The 5,393-nt window shown below is 38.5% G+C and overlaps 1 protein-coding gene and 1 long non-coding RNA gene across 4 annotated transcripts in view; both read right to left on the bottom strand.

Annotated features, from left to right (window-relative positions):
* LOC140224018 (uncharacterized) overlaps positions 1-4,656 on the bottom strand; it is a 91,324-nt gene extending 86,668 nt beyond the window's left edge. Inside the window, exons 1-4 of one of the 2 annotated variants that reach the window (XR_011899257.1) lie at positions 4,407-4,656; positions 4,091-4,285; positions 1,518-1,786; positions 736-753 (exon numbers count right to left, since the gene is read on the bottom strand). This is a non-coding gene — a long non-coding RNA (uncharacterized lncRNA). Of the gene's footprint in view, positions 1-735; positions 754-1,517; positions 1,787-4,090; positions 4,286-4,406 lie in introns of those variants that run through there. The other variant, XR_011899256.1, reaches the window with a different exon arrangement.
* Positions 1-5,393, bottom strand: part of LOC109043598 (Ca[2+]-channel protein alpha[[1]] subunit T) — a 370,781-nt gene that overhangs the window by 182,861 nt on the left and 182,527 nt on the right. The window lies entirely within an intron of this gene.

Raw genomic sequence — 5,393 nt, forward strand, 5'->3', positions numbered from 1 at the left:
AAAACGATGGTATTAATAATGAGAGGAAAATGATAGATACAGTAGCAAAAAAAAATCGTATTACTGGTAGCGAGTAGCCCCGAAGAGTAGCGAGGCGTGAATGGTCACTTATCGATATTTTCCCATTTGCAGCTAGGTATCGTAAAGAATCGAATATTAAGGTGTTCAGTTCGAACACCATGTTTATCGATGTTTTCCCATTGGTTTAAATAGTAGATCAATCGATATATCGCAAAGCAAGCCACGCCACTGCCCCGAAGCGCTTTGCGCCTCAGGCGTTTATACCGTACTCGTTATATATTCATGTCGTATTATATCGTAGAGTGAGATATGAATTCATGCAAAGAGGATGATAAGTAAAATAATATCTAAAGAAAAAAATGGAACTCTGTTAATGGAATTATGTATGGGGGAAAAATTCTATTTTGGTCATTAATGACGTAAATTTTACATAGACTTTACTCATATTCTTCGTGGAGAATCATCATGCTTCGAGCCTTTGGATAAAGGCCGAATTGGGTCGATAAAATTGATTGGCTTTGGCACGTATTTGTAAAGCGTCTCAAATTTTACGCTCATCTGTGTACCTAAGGCTGCTGCGGCTATGGCGAAGGTAATAAGGATGGCTCAATGCTGGAGAATTCCTGTGAAAATTCCCTGCCTGTAGTGGCGCTTCTTGAAATTTGGCAATAGGTACCGTCTTTCCTCCTTTTAAATGCATGTAAAACAAATCAATCAGGCAGCTGGTCTCACCTAAAATTGATTTTTTAGTGAATTTAAATGTAGAAAAAACAGTATAGGTATTGTCATCGACTTACGAAATTGCCACTGCTTGTCTGCTAATTGAAAATCGAGATAAAACATATTTTGATGAGAAACGGCCAAGAATTCACTGGCTCCCATACTTTGCTTCAAATCGGGAGATTTTTGCAGTCGAAGGATAGGATGTCAGGGTATGAGGTCCACTCCCGGAACCAATAACGCCGTCATCTCATCTGCCTCGCTCCCAAAGAAATTGAGTATATGTTTGGAAGCAGAGCATGCATGGATGTTCGAAAAAGTTGAGTTATACTTCCATCGCAATTTTGCGTCGAAGTATGATCTAACCCTATGGATGTACTATGGATCTTCCTTTTTTGTCCATACGAAAGAAAAATTACTCGCCTTTATTTATTTTAAAACTAGGAAAGAATTAGAAAAGTGCTGAACAGTGAATAGGTGGAAAATCTCCGACCAGTAATGTCGAGATAGTCAATAATGCTGGTTTAAAGTATAATATTACACGCCTAACCAACAAACTCGGCGTGTTTGAACTATAAGGAATTCTGTTCGTCAGCATTGCCCTAGCATACGGGTTGGAAATAGTCTACTGCGGTGCAGTGGTGTGCCAGTTCTGCTATCACTTTCTTTCCACGTCAAAATAAAATGATAAAATTTGTCATGAAAGAAGTTAGGAAGTGATGTTTGCAGTGTTTAACTTCATAATTTAAGCTAAATATTTTGAAATGTTATATTACCTACAAACTTGTGACCTTTCATGCTCCTGTACGTATCCAGCCAGAATTGATGGAAGGCTTTGCGAAATAAAATTCTGTCCTTGATGTTGCCGAAAAGGAACACTGGCTCGAAGTAAAATACACCTTTTTTCTTCCAGTAATCGAAATTTTTCGTAAAATGTCCATAGAGGAATGCCAAGAGGATTATTAACAAAGGAAGCCATACTTTTTGCAGGAATTCGAACATTTTTCTCTCGAGTGTTTTAACGTCACCGTTGTGACTCTATGATCTGAAAAAAAATCGTAACAATTTTTTTGATGAGAATCATAGCTTATTCGTTTCCTTGAAAAAACTCTCATGAGAATTATGACCTGTACTGAAACGTTTTAACATTCGATCGATTAATATAACGCATAGGAGCTACTATTTCTGGCTCAGTTTATAAACAAGTAAGTACCATTGTGCTCCTATGCACAAGAGTGTTTTTACAGATGAGTCCGAAATTTTAGTTCCTTATTGAAAAATAAAGTCCAATTATTTGCGAAGATGTGACCCTCATGACCGAGGAGAGTGGTTCAATCGCGTTGGAAGGGAAGCAGAGAAAGCAGATATTAAAGGTGAACTAATCAGAATGAGATAAAAATACCGTGATAATTATATAGTACATGGAACCGATAATACCGTACGACTAAAACGAGTAAGCATGATTAAATTGCTGCAGGAAACTGTTACTGCTCCCAAGCCGCTCATGTTGCCTACTCCGATATTGAAGGCGACCTGGCCACAATGGTAGAAAAGTATCGTAATTGGCAGGGCCGGATTAAGGGGGGTGGCCACATGGGCAGTGGCCTATGGCGGCAAATTTTGCAATTTTTTTTAATGTAGGTATAAAAAAAAATCGGATTCAGAAAAAAATTATCAATGAGAAAAAGAGGACAAAATTTCTCTTTCCTGAGAGTATAATTAGTAATTTCTAATTTTGTCGTTTTTCGGTGATACAAGAGACAACAACTTCAATTAATCGAGTTAAGAGAGGAACTAAACACGCAATTTGGCCCGGAGCTTAACGCAGAGAGGAATGATGACGAGGACTTGAGATGAAAAGGACGAGCCCTCGGTGCGGCGGTCGGCATGTAACACATATTAGCGCCTACAAGACTGCATGAATACTTCACCCATCGCGCCAAACACAGTGCGGTCAGGAGCGGTGGGCGTGAAACGCATAGCGCCTACAAGACTGCAAGAATACTTCACGCATTGCGCCAAACACAGTGCGGTCAGGAGCGGTGGGCGTGAAACGCATAGCGCCGACAAGACTGCAGGAACACTTCACGCATTGCGCCAAACACAGTGCGATCAACGCGGCGCAGCGGCGGAAGTTAAAATTATTATACCACATTTATGTTTGTTCTCTCATAATTTTTTGGTTCATTTCTTATAAATGGAGAAGCAAAGTTTCGTGAAATTTTGCTAGTAGCGTTGACAGGGCTTTTGCAAAAAATGTATTCAACACGAGTAGGTAAACGCGTCTTATACACCCCTCCCCTCCGGCACGTTCACTTGATGGTTTTTATTGATGTTTCAAAACGAATGAGAAGGGGGCTGCAAGTAGGTAAATCCGGCCCTGGTAATTTAATTGGAAAGCAATATTAATCTGCTAACACTATGCTGAAAATGAGCAGACATGACCAAACTTTTACGAGCAACTAATCCTACTCCCATGTCGCTGACGTTGCCTATTCAGGTATTGAAGGCGAATTGGTCAGAGTGAGGGCGGAAACACTATCGTAACTATCGAAGCAACGTTAATATGAAAAGTACGATTAGTAGAAGGTATTAAAAGGTACTAAAAGGTATTAAACCGAGTGCACATGATTCGACTGCCTCAAGCAAGTACCCAGTTCTGCTACATATCTTTGGGCTAATTTGCTTACTGAGATCATTAAATAATGGATTTTCGTGTATTTATTTTGGCGCTGAGTTCGGAAGGAATAATATCATATTTATTCCACCTTGTGAGGATTCTGCAGGAAATAAAATGTCTGAAAAGACTGGATGTCCCTCGGAACATTTTTCTTCCTGGTGAACTTCGAGTGTGGTGGAAGAAAACCAAGCTCATGTACCACTTAGCATCCGAAAACACATAGAAAAATATGCGTCACATGCCTTTGAATGTGTTTGCTCTTTATTTCTAATGACGAAGTTTTTTTGGTGTGTGTAGGTAACTACAAATTCCGCACATTTAACCAATTTAAAGTGTGTGTCTCTTTGTTTTGCACCAAAATGGGAGAATATTTTTTTTTTTTTTTTTTTTTTTTTTTTTTTTTTTTTTTTAAATATGAAGTGAGATCGGTTTCTGTTAGACGGGCGCAAATCTGCCAAAAACTCATGAGTCACATGCTTTTTTTTTTCTTTTTTCTTTTCTTTTTTGTGATAAAAATGTATTAATATAATTAGCTGAGGAATTGATACTGTGGACAAACCATACGCATTGTTTTAGAGCTAAAATAAACTGAACTTCTGGCGGAATGGGGAACACAAGTTAAGCATTCGCCTTATGGAAACAGCCGCTATACGTGCTATGTCAACTTACCCGTTCAAAAAACCCGCGTGTTGGTGTAGCGAAGCGGAGTGGTTTATCAGTAATCGCTCGACAAAGATGGTGGCCGGAGCATCTCACTCCGCCTGTGTCAGGAATGTGGCTAGTAGTCTCAAACGGTGCCCTGCAGTTGTTGGGTCCCAATGTTCACAATTTTCTGTTCACAGCAACAGAGGAGAACGCAGTACACTGTAAAAGCAAATTTTAAAATGGAGAAGTCAATATGTAGGAAAATTAAAATTCTTAATATGCGAGAAAAGCTTAGAGAATCAACTGAAATGATAACTGTGTTGGATATCTCACTACTTACAGCAGAAAATAAAACATTGAGAACTCTGGTTGATGTGTGGAAGACAAGACTTATCACGCAATTTCTCGAGGAATTTCGACTTGAACACGCAAAAATTTAAAAGAGATGACTGGGAGAATTTTCACTTGCGGCTGGGAAATAGTTTAAAGCGTCGAATGATCAATATTATTTACAAACTTTGCACTGTGAAGTACAGATACACTAGGTTATTACATGGCGGCAACTGATTAGAGAGTTACGTCGGCTACATCGCTGTTGCCGCGCGGGCTCAAAATTATCCGAGTTTCTCATGTACAGATTTTACCGCTCTTTATTTCATTTACCTGTATTCCGAAGCAGCCATTATTTTTGGTTCATTTTTTTATATCCATCTAAATTGATTTTTTACTCAGTCGAGCCATTAGGAATTTCAATTTTGCAGCTGCGATGAAAAAAAAGGGAAAACAGTCGGTTAATCGCGCCATCTCGAGAAAAACATTTTTCTTTTATTTTTTAAAAAACATAATTTATTCAATATAAGTAATACAACTGCCTAAGTACTGCCATTAAAGTATTAATGGAATCAGTATAGTTTAAGTGTAATAGTAGGGTGTCGACTGTGTACACCATATGATAAACTTATAAATTAACCTTGTCGTTAAATTGTCTAATGGCGCATGATAACAATAAAGAAAAACAATGATGAGTATTTCAAGAGCGTTTAGATGCCTAATGTTTATGTTGTTCATCCCGTATGCTTTCAGCATTCTTATTTATGTATTTCTTTAAGCCTTACATGCCCAAGCCGGGTCAAATTGACCCGATGCTTGCTAAAAACAAGTGGCCAGCGGGTTGTATGGAGCCTTTATATTCGAGCTTTAAATATAGGTCCATACAAATACACCCTAAAAAAAAAATCGGACAGCAAATTGGGAAAAAAAAATAATAATAATCGAGTGCACACACGACAGGAAAAAATAGGACAGACTATTCGCGCCTCCTTTTATA

This window comes from Bemisia tabaci, chromosome 2, assembly GCF_918797505.1.
Source record: "Bemisia tabaci chromosome 2, PGI_BMITA_v3".
Taxonomy (NCBI): Eukaryota; Metazoa; Arthropoda; class Insecta; order Hemiptera; family Aleyrodidae; genus Bemisia; species Bemisia tabaci.